We start from the raw sequence: 24,378 nt of genomic DNA, 5'->3' as shown, positions 1-24,378 counted from the left end.
CTGTTCTATAACAACTGGCCATACAAACACTGATTACTTTCTAAACACTGATATATAAACACCGATTCTTCATTCGACTGATGTAGTCAACCACTGTTGTTTGAGCATTAGTGCTTTCTTCAAAGGGTGATCAGACCTTGAATGGGTAGTGCTTTAATTCTTCAGCAGTGCTTGATTTTCTTCAGTAGATTGAGCTTCAGCCTTTAAACTTCATCAGTGCTTTGACTTAACAGTAGTTTACAAGATCAGTAGTTGTTGATAAGGGCAGTACTTGTAGCATATCAGATGTTGGAGTCACTGTCAAGGGGAAAGCTTAATAACAACTGCTTATAACAAATCCACTGTAGTGATCCGGTTTTGGCTTTCATTATCTGTTCCTCTGGTAGGGTTCAATCCCAACAATCTCCCCCCTTCAACAGATAATGCCAAAACCCTTCATTATTCTAGATTTTTATTTCTCATCAGAAGTTCCCTAACTTGTCTTTTGAATGCCTCTTCAAAGTCCTTGAAACTTGAGTCATCCTCATCCCTGCACAGTGTAAGTTCAAGGAGATCCTGTAGATCTTCAACACCCACGCCTAGTGCTTCTTTCCTTGATATGTACTTCACTTCACCATTGGATCTGAACAGGGTCAATACATGGGTGTTTTGATCAGACATCCATTTTAGTACTTTTGAACCCAATGGGTTTCTTGGGAGAGATTTATTAACTGATGAGATTGGAGATATTGGCCTTGTGAAAAGTTGTTGATCAGAACTCAGTATATTTACTGGTTCAGATTTTTCAACATGATCAGCACTCTGAGCTTTTGATAGTTCAGAGTTTTCAGTATGATCAATGCTCTGACCTTTTGCTACTTCTGAATTTTCAGCTGACGTTTCATTGAAGGCCTTTTGTATGAGTTCATTTGCTGCAGCTATGTGTTTTGCAGCTTCTTTTTCAATCAGCTCTTGCCTTTTTCTTTGTTCAAGCTCAATGGCTGTCAAGTCTGCTGAAGTATTTGGTGATGATGGTTTGTTTAAAACCTTTTTGGCAAGGTCTTGAAGTTTTGCTGATCTGTCTTTATTGAAAGCCATTTTCTTGATGGCTTCTTCAAAGTATGCAGCTTCCTTTTCCTTTTGTTCTTCACTGGTCAATAGTTTTCCTTTTTCTTGGTTTTTCACAAGGATAGGGTTATCTGCTGATGTAATCAGTGGTTTAAGAGCACTAATCTGCTGTTCTAGCTTTTTGTAGTCAGGCTTCTTTGGAGTGTCTGAGACTGTTATCCTCCTTTTCTTAAGCCTTTCATAAGCCTCATCGGTATACTGCTTTGTCCATTTTGCTATGGTTTCAGCAGTATCCACCTTAGCATCCACTAGCTCCTGCTTCTTTCTTTTGTACTCAGATATAAGGTCAGCAATGAGCTTTTTGTATTTGTTCCAATTTGGAGCTGTCTTCTTCTTTCTTGGATCATTTTTTAATCCTTTCAATTCTGTTTGCCTCATGCTTTAAAGCAACTATTGGCCATTCTTCAAATTGTTTTTCTTCAGCTGGATAGAATTTTTCTTTCATGATGTATGCAAGATATTCTTTTCTCATTTCTTTTCGTAGATCTGCCTTTTCTTTGCTCAGATCTTGTGCATAGTCGTCCATCAGCTTAACTTTGGTGAGCAAGAATTCCAATTTTTCAGAAATGGCTTCGTCACTTTGACCTTCACATTCAATTTTGGCTCTTATCTTAGCCTGCCTTAACTTGAGCTTGAGATATTCATCCATATTTTCTGGGACTATGAAGCCTATGAGAGAAGGAAATCTTCTATTTGAAGGATCATCCTTGGTGTAGAATTGTCTCATCTCATTTTTTACAGCTTCCAGTTCCAGTGGATATTTTGCAGCAATAGGATCATATTTGTCCTCATTTGCCTGAGTAGTTTTTCTTTTTCTGGTGTAAAGACTTTTTGGAGAAGGGGATTTTGGTTGTGATGTAGAGATATTGAGAGCAGTGGTGGATGGCTGACTAACAGCTGTTGGAACAACTAGTATTTCAACCTCTGTTGTCATTACAACTACTGATGTGTCAGTAGGTGTTTTCTGCTTTTGAGCAGGTGTTGAAATGGCAGTGGTTTGAGTGGTGGAAGATGTCCGACTAACAGGTGTTGAAACAACTGGTGTTTCAACCACTATTGTTATTACAACAGATGTTGTAACATCTGTTGTCTTCTGCTTTTTGACAGGAGGAGATGATGGGGTGGCTGTTTTTGGTGGTGATGTGGTCATAGATGATGATGGTGGTAGGGTAGTGGTTGTGGTGGTGTGTGGTGAGGTGGTGTGTGTTGATACAGCAGCTTTGGTCTGGCTATCTTTTTCAAGTTCAATATAGATACCATCTTCAATTCCCTTCTTCTTCCACTTGATTTTCTCCCTCTTTTTGGCATTATCTGGAAAGGGATCATTCATGAAGTGAACAGTGGAAGGAACCTTTCCAGTGGTACTTTGTATGTGAGCCTTGATAGCCTTGATATCTGACTGAGTATCTTTGAACCTTGACTCCACCATGTTTGTCAGCATTTGTACATGTATTGCATGCTGTTGATCATCTATTTGTTTCTGTTTTTCAAGCAGGGGTTGGAATACATTCAATAGCTCATTTGCAGCAGGTGCAGGTTGTGCAGGTGCTTGAACTGGAACAGCAGTGGATTGTGCTTTTTGAGCTTTTAACAGCTGTTGCACCATATCCTTTATTTCAGCAACTGATGTTTCAAGGTTTTCAACTCTGCCCGTCAATTCCTGATATTTTAAATCATCATCCAAGTTAATGGGATCATCTGATTCCCCACCAGCAGTGGTTGTATCAATGTGTGACTTAGGAAATGAATCCCAAAAGTCATTTATTGATACCCCTTGTTCTTGGTACTGGGGACTTCTTTCCTCAGCACTTGATAACCTTTTGAAGGTACCAGTGGGCATAACAAACTCATTGGTGGTTCTCATAGGTGCTATTGAAGAAATTGCCTTCAAGGGAGTCTTATGAATGTAACCACTGTCCAAATGTAAACTAGTGGGTTCAACATTTGTAGTGGCTGCTCCACTTGAACTACTGCCAGGAATTACTTGTAATCCTTGCAGTGTAACCTCCTCAGTTGTTGCTGGGATAGCAGAGGTATAGACAGCAGGCCCAATCACTTGTGGGAGTATAATCTCAGTGATAGGTGATTGAGAGGAACTAGTTTGTGTCTGAGCTATATCAACTGCATGCAACAAAGGTATCATGGATTGTGGTAATGTGAGGGGTGAAGATAAGGGTGTTGAAAGAGACATGTCCTTGGGATCAGGACTGTGGAAGATGGATCCAAGTGGGTCCAGAGCTTCATAATGTGGGGTCCCTGTGTTTACAACCTGATCCTTTTGTGAGGATACATGAGGAGTTTGAGGCAAGGGTGGAGATCTTTCTTCCATCTACTGTGAGGAAGTAGCAGCAGTGGTTATTGGTGACATTTGTGTTGTCACTGGCAATGGCTCTGGGATCTCATCTTCCAGGGGTGCCTTTGTTTTGGGTTTGGTGGGCTTTTTGGATGTTTTCTTTTTGGTCTTTTTGGTAATGGCAGGTGTGGGTTTCAAAGCAATGGTTGTGCTGCTATGATCACCTGGAACAGTGGGCTCAGCAGCTGATACCTGAGGAGCAGTGTTATCTGCTAAATTCTGCTCAGGCACCTCTGCTTTTGTTTTTGAAGGTGCTAACATTCTAGAGAATGTTTGAGGTGTTAAGCCATTTATTTTAAAATAAACACCTTGTTTGAGCAAATTTGCATTTTCTTTTTCAATTTTTTGTTCAAAATAGTAGCTTAGAAACCTTGGAAAAAGCAGAAATGCTTTGCTATCAACATTTTTCACCAAATCATCAAAGACCTCCTGGGAATAATTAAAATTTTCATTATTTAAAATAGCATATCCCAGGCATTGGATCTTTGATGGTATTTCGTTAAAAGCAGTTGTTTTATTAGAAACACACATCAAAAGAGTGTAAAATAAAAACCTAGGTGCAGAAGGGAAATAACCTTTTTGTAAGGTATCTCTTTTTGGTTGTTCTGCATACCCCCTATTCAAGAAATCATTTTTCAAATCGGTTTTAGAGAAAGAAGTTTTACCTTTCTGATCATCGAGTTTAAAGACTTCTGAAATGGATTGTGGAGAAATTTGAATTGCTTTACCCTGTATAGAGGAGTTGATGGCTGTGACAATGTCTTCTTGTTTTTCAAGGGTAGCATTTTTCCAGAACTCTCTCTGGGTTTGTTGGTAAAATGGAGCATCTGTTGTTAGCAAAGTTTTGTACTTTGATGCAGATAAGGTGTCGATGATAGAGTCGAAGGTGTTGGTGGTAGTGGGTTTTGTGAGTATACCCAAGTAGTTGTGAGGGGCTTTGTATAGTATTTCGATCGTGATGTGCGTTAGGTGTAATATGTTTTAGGTATATATTTTAAGCCCTTTTTACACTTTTTAGCCAAGTTCTAAATTTATAAACACGATATTCACTAACACTAAATACACATATGGGCAAGTGCACCCATCGTGGACGTAGTATAGTGTTGGTAAGATACCGAGGTCGTCCAAGGACACAAGAGCTTTTAGTACCAGTTCATCCTCAACGTCTAATCAAATGAAAATGTTAGAAAAATGTTTTTAAATTAGAAAGATAAAACTAACTAAAATGCTGAAAATAAAAATAAAAATAAAAACAGATAGACAAGATGAATCACTTTAATCCGACACGTGTGTAGTGTAACCTTTGATTATTCTTGCACTTTTGCACTTATTTAAGATATTATCTTAGTTATTGTAGTAGGCCCTTTTTTGAAGGTGACGTTACCCTCAACCCAGTAGTTTGAGTCAGCAAGGATACAATCCTAAAGGGTCAGATTATTGAAAGATAACTAATTAAGTTATTAATGCATAATGTGGTAGGCCCCTCTTTTGAAGGCGACGTTACCCTCAGCTAAGTAGTCTGAGTCAGCAAGGATACAGTACTAAGTAGCTGGGTTAAAGTTTTAATAGTAGATTAACTTATGAGGGGGTCAAAGAGTTTGGACCCCCGCCATCCAATACCGGTGGGTATTGAAAGGGGTCCTACCAAATTTGACCCAGGTCCTTTGCAGGATCTATACATTGAACAATGGCAAGACTCTTACCAAACCGTTCCCTTAACCCCCGACCAGATAGCCAACATACCTCCATATAGACCGTGGAGATATGAATGGTGAAAATCTTTTATTTTATATAGACAGTAAAATAATGCCAAGACACCACAGACAAACGAGAAGGAAGAATCACCTTCAACATAAGAAACTAGTAATTAAAGTCATTAATATAAAACCAATTAAAAAGTGCAAAAGATTAAAAATAAAAAGTATTACACTAAACACTTGTCTTCACCAAGTGATGTAAGAGACTTAGGCAAACATGGCCTTTGCCTTTGATTGTCAAGAACTCTTACTATCAATCTTGGATCCCAAGACGACTCAGACACTCTATGATGGACAATGGATGATGGTGTTGTAATGGTGGTGGGTGGTGGATGATGTGTGAGAGAGGTGGTGTGCCAAGGGATGAGTTGCAAGAGCTCCAAGCACTCCTATTTATAGGCTGAACAGAAGCTCGGGCACGGCCCCGTGTCCAACTGTCTCTCTCTTCATTAATTGTAATTGCAATAAACGCGCCTTCAGTTAGCTAACCACGCCCCCGTGTCTGCTGAGCATGACCCCGTGTGCAGAAGCATATCTGTACTATCAAGATTCGCCTGGATTTTGCGAATCTTTTAGTTGACCACGGCCCCGTGTCCGCTGAGCACGGCCCCGTGGTGGGCAATAGAAGCTTCTACAACTTTGTCTTTTCTGCTGACACTTGGGTACGCCCCCGTGCTGCGTGTTCAGTCTTCTACTTTCTTATTTTTGCTTGGGAAGATGCTGTCGGGGGGTCGGGCATGCCACGTTTGTTCCTTTTCTTGTATTTATGTTAGATTTAGCTGCCTTTTTGCTTCTTTTATTCATTTGAGCTCATTTAATCCTGAAAATACAAAAGGAAGATAAAAGCATACTTTTTCCAACATTAGTACTAAAAAAGGGTTAGTTTTATGCCACATTTGATGTAATTTACATGTTGCATTTTGTGCACATCAAATACCCCCACACTTGAATCTTTGCTTTTCCTCAAGCAAAACTCTTTATAATGTGGCTTTTTCACTCCCAAATGAATGGGTGGAAGAGAAGGTTTTTTGGGCTTGTCATAGAGTGTCGGGATTTCCAAGATCTTTACTAAGTTTTATTTTCATCTATTTACAATCCTATTTGTCATGATTTATTAAAAACGTTTCATAAGATAAATTACTTATTATGGCATAACATGCCTTTTTAAAATTTCATTTATATACAAGTTCACATACCTCACGGCGGATCACTCAACACTCGGCCGAAGGTGTATGTTTAATGAATCGCTCGAGAGCAGCATGGAACTTACTTCTACCATAAGCTTGCCAAGCAATCAATCCTCCTCCTTTTTAACTATATACCTTTGTAAATATCAAGAGGACTTTTTGGGTGAAGGGTTAGGCTTGGCCTAACGGTGGGTGGTTGGGTTAGTGATTAGTAGAAAAGGCGAAAGGCGTAAAAAGCATCAGTTTTCATAAAACATTTTGTTTTTGTGACTTTTATTTTAATGAAGCATTTATTCAAACAAGCCTTCCTTTAGATGAGCTTTGTTTGTTTATTTCTAGCTTCATCATTTATTTATTATTATTATTTTTTTAGGAATGTCACAAGAAAACCGAGATTTGTTACTAATATAAAGGTTTTAAAATGAAAAAGGGTTTTGGTGGGTAAAAGGGTTTTTTTTGGGTTAAGAAATGAAAAGGTTTAGCCTCAAAGGGGTTAACTAGGGGGATTTTGGTTAGGTGGTAAAAAAAATAAATAAAAATAATGGTGTTGAAAGAAAAAGGGGTTAGTCCTAAAGCCTCCATCATTTACTTACTTGGGTTTAAGTTGGTAAGGACCGGGAATGCATTGTCGTGGCAAGTTTTAGAGTTGTAGGAACCAAGCGGCTATTCACACAAGAAACGAAAAATGAACATTTAGTGGAAAGATATATATTTGTATGCTCAATAAAGGCTCAAAACTCACTTTTGTGGGAATGGGTTTTTATGTGATCAAGTATATATAATCAAATTTTAACTAAGCTTGTCATGCCGTTTCATAATTTTCTTATGTTGGTTCTTTTTATCACGACGCTATCGGTTGTAAATTTGTAAAAATATAACCTTTTTAGGTCTTGAAATTCCCAACTTAAACCTAGACAAGTAAAATGAAAATAAAAATTTTTGAAAAAAAATTTGTGGTGATCAGCGGTTCCAATAGAGTTTTGTGTAAGGCTTGTTAATTAGGACTTGCGAGATTCAAGGTTTTAGCATCCCCCAAACTTAAATTACACATTGTCCTCAATGTGTCCCAAAAATAATTTTTTAGGTTGATTGAATGCGTAATATAGGGTGTTAAAAAGCAAACTTTTATGTTACTGGCACTTTAGACACGGCCCCGTGTCGGTTAGACACGACCCCGTGTTCAGGTGCCAGTAACGAAAACTTACAGAAGCTGGACACGAGAACGTGTCGGCTGGACACGGCCACGTGTCTGGCAAAAATCTGCAAAATTTTAAACAAACAGCAGGTCTGGGGGTTGGGCACGGGGGCGTGTCGGCCGGACACGGCCCCGTGTAGACTTTCTGCAGGATTGAAAAACAGGTTTCTACCTCCAGTTTTCATGTCCTGGCTCCAGCAGTACTAAGGTTTAGTACTCTAAGCATCGTATGTACCTATCTTATCAATAAATACCACACCAAACAATACTAAACATCCTAGATTACCAAGTTTAAACATCCAAACCATCAAGTTAAAAACTAAAACAGAAAATAAAGAGAACTTAAGGAAAGTAAATACACATATTTGTCCCGTGTAAATTATATAATTTATGTATAGGTTTTATTTATTTTTATTTAGTTTTAGTGTGATATTATATTAGGTTGTGTTTTGGCAGGTCCTGGTGCAAATGGAGCGAAAAAGAGTAATATTTAAATAACCAGCCAAAGAATCATCATCTAGACTTTTGGAGATGGATTGAACTTAGTCGCACACGTGGACTTCTTTTTGGGAGCCGTGACACAAGGCGAACAGCACATCAAATCATCATCACAACAACAATGAATTACAACATCACTTCATCATTAGTTGGGGGGTCACGTGGCTTTAGGGTCTTTGAATTTCATGATCAGAATCATTAATTGGCAGCCATATATTGGAACATACACACATGCATATTAGGCCGACAAAGGACTGTTGGATTTTTCTTAAGTGGGTCTTTTGGATTATGTTGATTGGGCCACACATGGGCTGTGAAGAGGAGAAATTGGCAGCCATTATTTGTGAACAATATTAATCATCGCAAAAGGGGATTGGGCCGCTATAGGACTTGTGGACTCTTTGGATTAGGCCGAAAAGGAAACACACAAGATAATCATCATCGATATACACAGAGAGGAAAGCAGCCGCACGCAACATTATTCGGGACGAAAAAGAATTAGAGACATCGTACGGCTGAAGGGAATTAAATTCCATTCGACATCATAATTGATCAGACACACGAAGCCGACAGGAGACGAATTTTAGAGCATCTTTGGCGAGGTTTTGAGCCACGGAATCGTTGGGTTGAAGCAAGAAGCTTGGAGAGCAAGGAATAACCGGGACTCTTGGCGATTGCGTTGATTATCTTTTTTTTGGACTTAATTGACACATCCGTGCTATTTGTTCGTGTGTTTGAGTCGTAGGAGTCTAATTGTCCGTGTCTTTTATTTTTCTTGAGTCTTGTAAATATGTGTGAAATTTGTGGAGGGCCTCATTTTACTGTTAAATGCCCCCAATATGAGGGGTCCTCTACGCCATATTATGCTAACCCTTTTGTGCAGCCGCAGCCATATTTTTCACAGGGGTATTCTCTGCAGGGTTATGATCATCGGCCATATTACAATGATCTGTATCAGCAGCCGCAACATAACTTGGTTCAGACGAGCGATAGAGGTTTTGAGGGTAATATGAGTAGGATAGAAGAGATGTTCGCTCAGACAATGACACAAATGGCGCAGTTCATAGCGCAAATCAAGCTACCCTGGAAAGCATGGCTGAATATACGGAGAGAAATAAAAAGAGAGTAGATGAGTTAGTTCGAGAGCGGGGTGAGCTAGAGGAAGTAGAAGAAGAGTCAGATGAGGAGATCATTCCAGTCACGGAGACGATAATGGACGACGAAGTCCCACCTCCAGTCCAGAATGGTATTATATATGACTTCGGGAGTGACTCTGATGATGAAATAGATGAAGAAGAATGGGCGGCGTATCAAAGGTCGTTAGTGAAGAAAAAAATAATTGAAGAAGAAGTGGAATTGGGGGATTCCACTGGTTGGATGTTTGATGAAGTGGAAAAAGAAAAAGTAATGGAGGAGGAAGTGGATTTAGGAGACTCCCTTGAGTTAATGTTTGGTGCAGAGGAAGAAATTGAAGAGGTTGAAATTAAGTCGTATGGGGAGGATGAGTTTTTAGAGTTAGAATTAGAATGTTTACCGGTCTATGAATATGTAGGAGTGTTGGATCCTGATGGGGACATAGCGTACTTTGATGCCCTACTTGAAGGTGAACTGACAGAGGTAATCAAACCTACCCCAGACGAAGAGACTAAGGTAGCGTTCGTTTCATGGAATGGAATGGAATGGAATTAGGAAGTTTTTCTTTGTAAAATTGATCTTGGTTGGGGGAGGGAGGAATTTGAAATCCCATGAATTTCTTTAATCAATGAAATTTGTGATTATTTCAACATTCCTTAGAAATCATTCACTCTAATGAAGGAATGGAATGGAATGTTGAAATAGTCATACATTTCATTGATTAGAGAAATTCATGGGATTTCAAATTCCTCCCTCCCCCAACCAAGATCAATTTTACAAAGAAAAACTTCCTAATTCCATTCTATTCCATTCCATGAAACGAACGCTACCTAAGTGTGGGGGTCATCCTACGAGAGTGGTGGTAGAGGAAGGGCACCACAACTGGCCCATGGTATTAGTGATAGGTGAACCTGAAAAATCAGAAAAGCCATGGGAGAGGGCAAAGAAACGAAAAAGAAGAGATCGAAAACGAAAGAGGATCGAAGGTTGGTGCAAGATGGAAAAGAAGAAGACATTACAGTTCACGTATGATCGGTCTTCTCATTACATGCCACGGATTCGGTTAATGCCAGGTATGTTTAAGTTTTGGTGGTCTGACCCGTTTCAAATTTTTAAAATATTTTATAATTCCACCAATTTATTTTTGAAAATTTTTGAGGTTAGGGTGGAATTAAACGGGTTGGACAGGGTCCGGGTCAAAGAGAAACCTCCTGATTAAATTCAAGTGTGGGGAGGTTTTGTAGAGTTTGTAATTTTATATATTTGGTATATTTTCGGGAGTTTGTATAGTGAGTCATTTATTTTGTATAATGAGTCTAATTTAGTAGTGTTGAGTCAGTTTTGTTTAGAGTTGGTATTGCTTTGGTGTTTGCTTGTTTTTGTTTATGCAGGTTTGAATCGTACCACCCGTACTCAATCTTTATTCGGGTGATTTTGGAGCTGCTGTTCAGATATCAGGCATTTTACCAATCATGTCAGTTAGAGTCAAAGCCGATTGCGAACGAAATGCTATACGATCGAGCTGGATTGGACGAGAGTTTTGGAGCTTAGGCGATAATTAACCAGCTAGGTCCTTTCCGATTTGCCCTAGTCTTTTTATTTCTTATTTATTTTTAGTTTTTGAGTCGGTTTCCATCTTACATTGAGGGCAATGTAAAGTTTAAGTGTGGGGATGGGAACTATTGTTCAGTGTGTCTAGTTAGTGAGTCTTGAGTCGAAAAAAATAAAAAAAAAATACAAAAAAAATAAAAAAAAATCAGAAAATGTCTTTTGAAATAAGAAATTTGCAAAAATAAAACGGAAAACGATAGAATAGTTGGATTTTTGTTCGTGTTCAAATAATGATAATATGAGATTTAAATAATTGAGCTTGTGTTTAGTTTGGGATATGCGGGTAGGCTCAATTCGGTTCTAGGTTCCTTTGATCTTAATATACCTAAATGTTGGTCTACTAGTGGGTTCTCATCTAGGGAAAGTGGGGAAATTGAAACTGCCAAAAATAACATAAGGGGCACCGTTATAAGTTAAAACCGTTAGAGTTTGTGGTCATGAAAAAAAATAGAATAAAAGTGAGCTAGAAACTAAATGAAAGTAGTCATTCCTATGTAGTCTGGGTTGGGGATAGCGACTCTACAGCCGGATTACCGCTGGGGTGTGTGAAATCGACCGTGCAAAGCATTAAAAAGAAAAAATAATAAAAAGTACCGAAACTAAGTAATCTGGGTTGGGGATAGCGACTCTACAACCGGATTGCCTCTTGTTTTGGGAAAGCACCGTCTAGACTCACGGGGAAAAAAAGAGAAAGAAAAAAATTTGTTGGTGCACAAAATGTCTGTTGACTGCGTCTACGAGTTGTCTGAAGTCGATATTGGTCAATAGGGGGTCTAAATGTAAATATAGTGTAAAACAAAGCCTGGATCGCTTTTATGTCATAGGTGGTTCGCTCATTAGGCATTTGTGTAATTAGGATCGCTTATGTGTCAGATATGCTGGATCGCTTATGTGTAAAGGGTCTGAACCGCTCATATGGCAGGTCCTATGAGCGGTCAATGAACAGTATATATAGGTCTATGAGCGGTTCACAGAAAAGGATGGTTGTTGATGCTTCGGATCTGAAACTCTGTCAAAATCTTATCATAAAGCAATAAAACAAACGGAATTGAAAAGGACTTGCTGTTGTTATCTCATATATGTTGATTCCGCCTTCATATGTGAGAATGAGCTGCTTTAGACTGACGTTTTAGGTCGGATCTCGGTCCAACAAGCTCATTAGGCATTTGTGTAATTAGGATCGCTTATGTGTCAGATATGCTGGATCGCTTATGTGTAAAGGGTCTGAACCGCTCATATGGCAGGTCCTATGAGCGGTCAATGAACAGTATATATAGGTCTATGAGCGGTTCACAGAAAAGGATGGTTGTTGATGCTTCGGATCTGAAACTCTGTCAAAATCTTATCAGAAAGCAATAAAACAAACGGAATTGAAAAGGACTTGCTGTTGTTATCTCATATATGTTGATTCCGCCTTCATATGTGAGAATGAGCTGCTTTAGACTGACGTTTTAGGTCGGATCTCGGTCCAACAAGTGGTATCAGAGCTCAGGACGAGGAGTTCATACTACGACAGCAAAAATCTGCAGAAATCTCTCTTTTCTACTCACTTTCTCTCATATTTTTTCTGATTTCAGTGGTTTCAACGGTCAAAATGGTCTGAATTTTGAGTATAACGTGTAAAATTCACTTTTAACAAACCCTAGAAAGAATCAGGTGAAAATACGGACTAAAAATGGTAAAAACAGGCTAAAAACCTTGAACCGTTTTTTCGAACATCTAGATTCGCTTATTTGGACAAACAGCCTGGTTCTCTCGAAATTCATTCTTGGATCGCTTTTACGTACATTTTGGACCGCTTTTGTAAACATCTTGGACCGCTCTTCTGTCATTGTTATTGCTTGGATCGCTCGAACGGACATTTCTTGGACCGCTCGAACGATCATATTTAGCATCGCTCATTGTGCATCGCTTATTTGAACCGCTCGAACGGATACTTTCTGGTCCGCTCAAACGGACATAAGTTGAATCGCGTTTTGAACATAGTGTGGTTCGCTCGTGTGAACATCACTATCTGGTTCGCTTTTCTGGACTATTACAGGATCGCTTTTGTGTCCTGATAATTTTCAAAATCAAAATTTTACTAAGTGTTGTCTGATTTTGTAGGTACAATCAATATGGATGATATTTTCTTGAACCCATTCAGTGATATGTATGCTTTTTCGGGAAGTACGGACAACAATGATACATCGTCAAGCAACAAAGATAAAAGTCCGCCTAAGGAAAGGAAGAAAGAAGCTTTGGAGTCTGAGAGCGCCTTCGGAACTTTCAACAAACCCCCAAAGCTTATGGCTATAGAGGATTATAGGAGGTGGGCTACCAAGTTTGAAGACTGGTTGATGGCTTTTGCATTTCCGAGCTGGAAAAGTATGAAAAATGGCTATGCAAATGGAAAAGAAAAAGGCGAAGCTTTGAGATCTCAAGAAGAAATTGATAATTTTGTAGCTGAGCAAAAGTGTGTTGCTTTGCTGTTCCAATCTGTTCGTGAAGATATAATTTCATTGATAGATTACAAAAACGCACAAGATTTGTGGGATAAGCTTAGAAAGAAGTGTATAGGAAATGAAGAGATTGTGAAAAACAAGAAAAAGCTTCTGAAGAAGAAATTTGATCTATTTGGATGTTTAAAGAATGAGTCAGTTTGCAAAATGATCGAAAGATTTGGTCACTTGAAATTGGAGTTAGTCAGACATGGAATTCCTATTTCAGATGAAGATATAGTTGATAAACTTTTTGATTCATTACCTGATGATATGGATTGGAGATACTATGTTTTGATGCTGAAAAATACAATTGCTCCTGCCGCATTGACTCCAAATTTGGTGATTGAAAAGCTTGAGAGTCATGAGTTAGAGTTGAAGAAAACATACAAAGTTAATAACTCAACATATCAGCAAAATCTGGGTCTTTATTATCCTAAAAATATGTTGCCAACAGTCACCTCTCCAAAAACTGCATATTCAGCTGAGAATGTCTCTTCAGCAAACAGAGAAAGTCAAAGCAGTTCAAGCAGTAAAAGTCACAGTGGGTATCACAGTGGATCTACGTCTTCTACAAATCGTTCTGATGCGAAGTTTTCGTGCAACATTGCAATCGATTTGAAGAATGCACAGAACTTTGACGAAGAATCGGCCAAGCAACAGATGGTGTTTCTAGCGTCTGTTTTGGAGTCTTATGAAGGGTTGGTAGCCGGGAAGATTGGAAATACAAATCTGACCAAAGAAGACTACGATCAGATAGATCCTGAGGAAATGGAGCTTATTGACATTCGTTGGGCAATGGCAAGTGCTGTTCGACGTGCACAACGTTTTATGGAAATCACCGGGAGGAAATCAATTGGTGGTCCGTCAACAAAGCTTGGGTTCGATAAATCAAAAGTAACGTGTTTTAAATGCAAACAAAAGGGCCATTTCAAGAGAGAATGTCGGAATGCATACGTTGATGAATCTGAGAATCCATTTCGTGATGATTATTACAAGAAGGCAATCTACCATCAGAATAAATCGGAGCCGCCCAGACTAAAGCAGGCTGAGGAGCAAAGAGAAAAGTCAAGGGCTTTGGCAGTGATTTATGATGACGAGGGATATGATTGGAGCAAAGAGGTTTTGCCGGAAGAGGATGCTGTAGGTTATGCCTTCATGGCAAGTCATGATGAACCAATTCCATGGAAGGATACTCGTACTGAGGAAGAGAAGTACAAGTATAGGATGATGACTGCTGAAACAAAAATTATCAGACTTTCTGGTATATACTTGGAAGCAAGAAGAGCTAATCGATGGGATCCGGATAGAGAGTGCTACTTGGATCGATATGGAAATGTCGCGATTGATGACAAAACTTTAGATATTGAAGCCATCATTGCAGAATACAAAGAAGAGGATGAATATTGGCAGCATAAGTGGTGGGGAACACCAACTTCGAAGATGATCGAGGAGGAGAAAGAAAAAGAGAGAAAAGAAAAAGAAGAGAGAGAGAAGAAAGAAAACGCAGAGACTGAGAGATCAAAGATGGTTGATACAGAGTTGATTGATGTGACTCGGAAGTTGACAACTGAGAATTCAGAGAAAATGGCTGACCAAGTGCTAGCTGCAAAAGCACTTGAGGTAGATTCTATTTCTGTTTCTGAGTCAAAAGAGAAGGTCAGTCAAAGTGTGTCAACATCCAGGTCAGGTAAAAAGGTCGATGGAAATGTTGACTGCAAAAATTGCAACAAACAATGCAATTTTTGTAGTACAGTCACGTATTTGAATAATGAGAAATTGAAAAATCTGAAATCAAAAGTTAAAACTTTTGAAGATCAGATTCTCGATCGTGACACAGAGTTAAAAGTTTCAACTGAACGGTTTAATGAGTTAACCACTAAATGTGACAAAATTACAACTGAAAATGAAAAGTTAATTCTGGAAAACCGTCAGATCTTCGAAAAATTTGAGAAACTTAAAAGTGTTGTGAAAGACAGTGATGATCGAAACGGAAAAACATTCACAGAAAACGTACATCTAAGAGCTGTGTTGCAATTAAAAGAAAAAACAATTAATGAACAACTGGATGAGATTGCAAATTTAAAACTTAAGGTTAAAGAATTTGAAATTGAGAATGAAAGAATTCAGTTGAAGTTGAACAGCTACAGCTCAGCTAGCTTTGTTTTGCAGCACATCGTTCCCAAACCTATAGGGAAAAACAAAGCTGGAGAGGATGTGTTTTCTGATGGAACGGGTGTAGGGTTTCACAAAGTTCCACCGCCAATTTTAGACAACTACACGAAAAAGCAGTCTAGTTTGGTGGAAATTGAGGAAGAAAGTGATGTTTCACTACCTGAGAACATTGATGTCACGTTCACGTCTTCCAATGAAGAGGGTGTCCAAAATGATGTGGTGAAAAGTGTGATAGACAAAGTGCTTAAGCCGGATTGTGACACTTCTGAGGAGGATAGGTGTTTTCTAGATAAATACATTCCGAAGCAAAAGTCCAAAAACAACTTATATGATGAATCTGATCTTGTCATGTACAAGATGTCGGGATCGGATAAGTTGTTTTCGGATTCTGAGTTTCCATTAGAGAATGTTAATCTGAACAAATTGACAAATGTTTTCAAACTGGTTGAAGTCGAGTTGTCAGCAGTGAATAATCTGAGTCGAAAGAAAGAGAGGGTTTACAACAAGAAAGCTGTTTATCCACCACGTTTTTACAATAACAACAGAAACAATTGGTCGGGTGGTTATCAGGGGGGTAAACCATTTCATAAAAGAAATGTTTCAAACAAGAGGTATGTTGAAAAGAAAAAGTTTGTGAATAGTTCAAGTTCACTTGCTGATGAAGAAAAAGAAATTTTTATAAAATCAAACAAAGAATTTTTTGAGAAGAAAGCTTCACAGGCTCAGTCTGAAGGCACGAGTAGGGTAGCTGATACTCGTACGTGTTTTAGATGTGAACAGGTTGGTCATATTGCACGAAAGTGTACATATGTGAAGCCTAAGACTGAAGCTGTGAAGGTTCAACAAAAGAAACTTGATGAGAAGGGTAAAACACCGATGTATGTTGAGAAGAAAGTTGTTGGGAAGAAAAATGTTCAAATTGACAACTTGAATGTAAAAACTGAACCCGTAAAGAAGCTGGTATATCAAAATGATAAATTTTATAAGAGGGTTGCAGTAGCTCAACAGGTGTGGAAACCTAAAATTGAACCAAAAGTTGAGAAGAAAGTTTCAAATTCTGAGGAGAAAAAGGCTGAAGAGCCAATTATTGTTGATTATGATGCAAATTTTCCGCCTCTCAAGGCTGAAAATTTCAAAATTCAAATTGCAAGAGTCAAGGTTGCACCTAAGGCTGATGAGGCCTGGGTGGACTCTATGTTTGACTAAACAGTTTGAATTGCCGGAGCTTCCTGGATTGCGAAGCATGAATCGGCATCTTTCTTGAAGTTGTTTGAATGATGATTTGTTATGTGCAGGATCTTCCAAAACTAGTATCCAGGTGGATAATGGATAGTGGAGCTTCAAGGCATATGACAGGGAAGACCGCATTGCTATATGATGTGAATGACATTAATGGTGGTTATGTGGGTTTTGCGGGTAATCAAGGAGGCAGGATCATAGGTGAAGGAACATTATCAAATGGTATTATCACGTTTGAGAGAGTTAACAACATCGCTGAGCTGGAGAACAACTTGCTGAGTATCTCCCAGATCTGTGACAGGATGTATACTACTCATTTCACCGACAAAGAATGTTTGATCTTGAAACCGGGATTTGTGATACCTGAAGAGTGGATCATCATGAGGGCACCAAGAGTCAATGATCTGTACGTGTTGGACATGAGCGTTGCTACTACAACCACGGGTCAGGCTCATTGTTTTGTGTCCAGAGCAACGGAGAAGGAGTCAAGGTTATGGCACAGAAAGATGGGGCATATTCATTTAAGGAAAATGAATCATTTAGTGCATAACGACTTGGTCACCGGAGTGAATATTAAAGGTTTTCATCTGGAAGGGGAGTGCATAAGCTGTGTCAGAGGTAAACAAAAGAAAAAGTCACACCCTACAAAACAAGTCAATTCAGTTTCGAGACCTTTGGAAAGACTTCACATGGATTTGTTCGGTCCAGTGAATGTTAAAAGTATAACAGGAGATTCTTACTGTTTGGTCGTGACTGATGATTACTCCAGATTTTCGTGGGTCATGTTCTTGAAAACGAAAGACGAAACCTTTGATAGTTTGGTAGTTTTGTTTAAGAAAATTGAGAATCTGTACCAGAGACCGATTTGTAGAATTCGAAGTGACAATGGTACTGAGTTCAAAAACAGTAAGATGGAGGAATACTGTGATGAAAGAGGTATACTGCATGAGTTTAGTGCTCCGTATACTCCTCAGCAAAATGGAGTTGCAGAACGCAAGAACCGGACGCTAATCGAGACAGCCAGAACGATGCTTGCAGATTCCAAGTTACCAATCAATTTCTGGGCTGAAGCTGTTTCTGCTGCATGCTATACTCTCAATAGAGTTCTTACTGTGAAGAAGTTCAACAAGACGTGTTTTGAGCTAATCAATAAACGCAAGCCGAATTTAAAGTATCTAGAACCGTTTGGGTCACCCTGTACGGTAATAGAGCCGAAGGGCAAGCTTGGTCCGAAGAACTTTGAAGGAATATTTGTTGGATATTCAGGTCCTACACGGCGTGTCTTTGTTCCAAGTGAAAAGCGTATTATTGAAGCAGCAAATGTTGAATGTCAGGGTTATACAATGCCGCCTCAGAATCCTGGTGATTCATGGCGTTTTAATTATGACAAACTTTGGGAATCGTTTGACATGAGAGAAGAATCAGAGGAAGAGGAAGATTTCTTTGATGAGCTGGATATTTTACGAGAATATGAATCGTCGCTCAGGTTTCCAGCAGAGTATTCTAGCAGACCTCGGGAGACTTCAAATGATGATGAAGCAGGTCCTAGTAACGCTGGTGAACATGATGATGAAGTTGCTCCTGGTAATCAGTCGGAGGTGAATAATGATCAAGAAGCTGAAAACATGCCAGTTTTTGACCATGGTGATTCAGATCTTGAGGGGGAGCAGATCCAGTTGTCAAGTCAAACAAACCAAGTTGGTGAACAAGATGCAGAGCAGAATGTTACTAATCTGGAGGGAAATGTCGAAGTTCCAAGCGAAGTGATGCCGCGAACTCTTTCTTATCATCCAGAGGAGTTGATAATAGGAGAATTGCAATCAGGCGTTCAGACGAGACGTCAAATTGACCAGGGCTTAACATGTTTTTATTCTACAGTAGCACCTTTACAAACTGAATTTTCATTAAGTTGTTTTATCTCGCAGGTCGAACCGCGGACTTACAAAGAGGCGCTTACTGAAGACTCTTGGGTCATAGCGATGCAAGAAGAATTAAGTCAGTTTGAGAAGTTAGGTGTGTGGAAGTTGGTTGATTTACCGGATGGTCAAAGAAAAATCAATACAAAATGGGTTTTCAAATGTAAGAGGGACGACAGAGGAGTGGTTGTAAGGAACAAAGCTCGACTCGTTGTTCAGGGCTTTAGTCAACAGGAGGGGATTGATTTTACCGAAGTCTATGCTCCTGTCGCACGACTAGAGGCTATCAGAATTTTCCTAGCATTTGCGTCTTGGAAGAATTTCAAAGTATTTCAGTTAGATGTTAAATCAGCGTTTCTTTATGGAAAGGTCAAAGAGGAGGTTTATGTTGGTCAGCCGCCGGGCTTTACTGACCCAATCCACAAGAACAAAGTTTATCTGCTGGACAAAGCGTTGTACGGTCTACATCAGGCGCCGAGAGCCTGGTACGAGACTTTGTCTCAACACCTACTCGCTAACCAGTTCATACGTGGAAAAGTGGATGCCACTCTCTTCACTAAAGTCGTTGATGGTCATCTTCTGATAGTACAAATTTATGTAGACGATATTATTTTTGGGTCAACGAATGAGAAATTATGCAAAGATTTCGAACAGGTGATGAAGCAGAAATTTGAAATGTCTTCAATGGGGGAGATGAAATTCTTTCTGGGATTACAAGTTGAACAACTTCCTGAAGGTATTTTCATTCATCAAACGAAGTACGTGCATGATATTCTGGAGAAATTTGGAATGTCAAGTTCTACTACAGCTGCTACCCCACTTGTGACAAATCATGGTATTCACCCAGATCTCACCGGAGACAGGGTTGATGAGACACTTTATCGATCCATGATAGGTTCTTTGATGTACCTAACTGCTTCACGTCCTGACATCATGTACCCAATGTGCCTCGCAGCAAGATTTCAGTCTAACCCGAGAGAATCGCACATGATTATTGTGAAAAGGATTTTACGTTATTTGAAAGGCACACCCACATTGGGGTTGTGGTATCCTCGCAAAGGCGATTTTACACTCGAAGGGTTTTCCGATTCAGATTTCGGATGCTGCAAAATTAATGCGAAATCAACAACTGCAGGATGTCAGTTTTTTGGACCAAGATTGGTTACTTGGCAGTGTAAGAAACAAACATCTGTGGCGCTATCTACATGTGAAGCAGAGTATGTGTCTGCTAGCAGTTGCTGCTCTCAGATCCTGTGGATACAGCAACAAATGCGCGACTACGGTTTGCAGTTTCTTAACACACCTCTGTTTGTTGATAATGAGGCCGCGATTAATATAACTAAAAATCCAGTACATCACGCTAAAACTAAACATATTGAGATTCGTCATCACTTTATTCGTGATTGCTTCGAGAAAAAGTTGATACGAATTGAGAAAATCCACACTGACGAACAAAAAGCTGATTTGCATACCAAAGCTTTTGATAAAAATCGATTTCAATATTTGTTAAAACTTAATGGTATGAAATTGCTTTCGGTGTCGGATGGGGTTGTGAGCGTTGATGAGAGTACTGTTGCGGATGAAGATGAGAAACAATCTGCGATGGTTTGTCGATTTTTTACGTGTTTTGGTATTTAGGGGGAGATAGATAGTTGTACATATTTTATTTTCAGAAAAATACAAAAACAGTAAAAAATGCAAAAATCCAAAAACATGATAAAATTGAAAAAGAGCTTGTGTATATAGGGAAAATGATAGTACATCAGCTAGACAATTACAGTATGCTAAAGATTTGAAAAGATAAAATGAGTTAAACAGTCTCACTGATGATGTGTCGATAGGTTTTCGTACATTTAGTAGATTTATTCGGGATATAAACCTAAAATTTCAAACTGGTGAAATTCGTGGGGAACACTACTTGGATATATAGGTAACCCCTGAAATCTCGTTTGAAAGGTCTCGTATTCTGATATACTAGGCGGTTATATTCTATGATGTCTGGGGTATTATTCCGGGACTTCTGCTGAACGGTGGTTCTGACCTAGTCCCTGGCTAATACTTTCACCAAAATGCTTGAAATATAGCATTATAGCCCTCAGCTGTTTAGACAATAAAATTGATAATCAGTTGTTGTAGTTAAAAGATTCTCTAAAGGGAACACATTGCAAAGTCGAAGCTGATATCTCTCTGCTGAACGGAAGTTCTGACCTGAGATCCCTCAGTTCTCGCATACCCTAATTTATGTACAGACATCATTGTAGTATCTTTGCCTGTAAGACTGAATATTGGGATTCTGGATACGGGAGTATATTCAAGAGGTGGGACACATGAATTGATCTATGTTCTTAAAACACTTAAATAGTATCCTGAATAGATTGAAGTTTGTATGAAAATTTAAGATGGATCAGTATATCGACAATCGAGGTGAATTGTTTAAATCTGAGTATGTAATATAGCTTAACGGTACTTGTAATTGGTCTGAAAAGCTGATATGATTCCCTGACACGCTCGCCAAAAACAAATTTGTAAATAGTTTGTTTTCTGCAATTTAAGTTTTCTGTTATTTCATTTCTTAGGTTAGATCATCCTAAAATCCAAAAAGATTTTATTTCTGCTTTATTTTAGACAAACCAGAGTGGAAAGTTGATTGTCGGATTCTAGCAAAATGAAGCAGATGCAGGAGATTCTGAGCTGGAGATCGAGGAGAGCTTACATTGTTGGAAAATGTTTGTTTTTCAAAGTTATAAACAAGTTCATTAAATTGATACTTGTTATTGTTCAGAAAATTGGAAAATTGTTTTTACTAAATCAGTTTGTTTCGTCAAAAGATCAACCAGGGTTATTAAGTTGAACTTGGTAGATTAATCAAGTATTCAGGGTCATTAATTTGAACTTGAAAACTTGAGTGGATTTTTAAAACTGATTGAAGTTGTGTTTATTGTTTGATAAGATAGAATGTAATGTTATCGGTTGAGTAACAGGTTTGGACGATATTTCCCAACGGAGGCAAATTGCAAAAGCTTGATCCAGATATCTCAAGATTCCAGCATAATGAGAGGGGGAGTCAGTGAGAGGGGGAGTTTGGATTAACAATTAATGGGAAGATTGTAGATAGAGCTAGGAGATAGTTCTGGAACCTGTAAAGAATGCTTGTGAAGATAATCAGAGTTTGGCAAAAAGACAAAGACTAAAGACTACGGATCTGAAGATGCTAAAAGACTACGTCAACATCCAAGGGGGAGTCTGTTGGTGCACAAAATGTCTGTTGACTGCGTCTACGAGTTGTCTGAAGTCGATATTGGTCAATAGGGGGTCTAAATGTAAATATAGTGTAAAACAAAGCCTGGATCGCTTTTATGTCATAGGTGGTTCGCTCATTAGGCATTTGTGTAATTACGATCGCTTATGTGTCAGATATGCTGGATCGCTTATGTGTAAAGGGTCTGAACCGCTCATATGGCAGGTCCTATGAGCGGTCAATGAACAGTATATATAGGTCTATGAGCGGTTCACAGAAAAGGATGGTTGTTGATGCTTCGGATCTGAAACTCTGTCAAAATCTTATCAGAAAGCAATAAAACAAACGGAATTGAAAAGGACTTGCTGTTGTTATCTCATATATGTTGATTCCGCCTTCATATGTGAGAATGAGCTGCTTTAGACTGACGTTTTAGGTCGGATCTCGGTCCAACAAAATTTGATTGTAAACTCTCTTGGTTTTGATATAAGACGGTTGGAAATTGGTCCAGTGATCGTTCCTTTTGTCCTATAAGTTTGAGGTGGGATTAGGTGGACCTGCGATTCTTAGCGTGAGACCCTAGGTAGATTGACCGCACTTGAACCTAAATTGTATGATAAGGGCTTGGAACCGGGTTTGGTTTTAAGAGGACACATATACTTGCAATCGCAGCTGACACAAGTAACGGTTTTAAATAAATTAACATAAGCTTTTAGCTCGAATGACTATGATTCCGTTTTGCATAATTCTTTTTCAGGGACGAAAGTGTGGGGATATTTGATGTGGGGTAAAATACACATATTTGTCCCGTGTAAATTATATAATTTTTGTATAGGTTTTATTTATTTTTATTTAGTTTTAGTGTGATATTATATTAGGTTGTGTTTTGGCAGGTCCTGGTGCAAATGGAGCGAAAAAGAGTAATATTTAAATAACCAGCCAAAGAATTATCATCTAGACTTTTGGAGATGGATTGAACTTAGTAGCACACGTGGACTTCTTTTTGGGAGCCGTGACACTAGGCGTACAGCACATCAAATCATCATCACAACAACAATGAATTACAACATCACTTCATGATTAGTTGGGGGGTCACGTGGCTTTAGGGTCTTTGAATTTCATGATCAGAATCATTAATTGGCAGCCATATATTGGAACATACACACATGCATATTAGGTCGATAAAGGACTGTTGGAATTTTCTTAAGTGGGTCTTTTGGATTATGTTGATTGGGCCACACATGGGCTGTGAAGATGAGAAATTGGCAGCCATTATTTGTGAACAATATTAATCATCGCAAAAGGGGATTGGGCCGCTATAGGAGTTGTGGACTCTTTGGATTAGGCCGAATAGGAAACACACAAGATAATCATCATCGATATACACAGAGAGGAAAGCTGCCGCACGCAACATTATTCGGGACGAAAAAGAATTAGAGACATCGGACGGCTGAAGGGAATTAAATTCCATTCGACATCATAATTGATCAGACGCACGAAGCCGACAGGAGACAAATTTTAGAGCATCTTTGGCGAGGTTTTGAGCCACGGAATCGTTGGGTTGAAGCAAGAAGCTTGGAGAGCAAGGAATAACCGGGTTTTGCCATTCGGTTTCTTTTATTTTCTAGTCTTCTTGTTTTGTCCAATGAATTCATTATTTGAACCTTGCTTGATTATTTTTGAGACTTTGTTCGTAATGATTATTGGCTAGACTTCTTTAACTACCAAGACATCGATGATTGATTGCTAAATGCTTTGATTATATTATGGATTTATGAAAGCTATGGATTATTTATAAATTGTAAACGGCTTGTTCTATCGGTTAGATGTGTTTGCGTGCTTGATGTTGTTTGAAGAATGATTATTGCTTCGTTTGATTCTTGGTGACGGTCTTTATCACATAATAGAGTCGGGCTAGGGTTTTAGGTTTTGGTGAGTGTCTATATCACATAATAAATCTCTAATCCTTTAGGGTGAAAATTGCATAAGTAGCCTTAGAAGTAATAATTGGTAATCTTATAAAATCAAGTGTTCTACTAATCATCAAAAGCTGTAAGGTGCGAGATTATTGCTATGTCTAAGTGATTAAACCACAAGGTGGGTCCTTCTTAGGAAGTTAACCTTTTGGCTGCTGTCTAGCAAGTCTAGCTGAGAAAACAAGCCTATCTTAGGTTTAGGTCTCGTAAGGGAGTGAGCCTTTTAGGATACTTTATTAAACCCATTAGATGTCTTGTAAAGGAGTCTAATAACCGGTAGTTTAACAACCTTTAGGGGATCTTAGCGTGCTCTTGAGAAGGATTAGGGGTCCTTAGATTTCCCGAGGGGTGAGAATTTCAAGATCCCGGTTCCATAGCAGACAACTTCCAATTATAATCATAACTAAAAGCAACCAGGATTCCTGTCTAGGTAGTTCCTTCATCATCCTTGAGTTCAAGCGTCGTTCGAGTTCGTGTTTAGTTCGTCTAGTCTTTTAGCATTATTTTAATAT

Source organism: Helianthus annuus, chromosome 4 (assembly GCF_002127325.2).
Source record: "Helianthus annuus cultivar XRQ/B chromosome 4, HanXRQr2.0-SUNRISE, whole genome shotgun sequence".
Classification (NCBI taxonomy): domain Eukaryota; kingdom Viridiplantae; phylum Streptophyta; class Magnoliopsida; order Asterales; family Asteraceae; genus Helianthus; species Helianthus annuus.
This window is presented reverse-complemented; position numbering follows the sequence as displayed.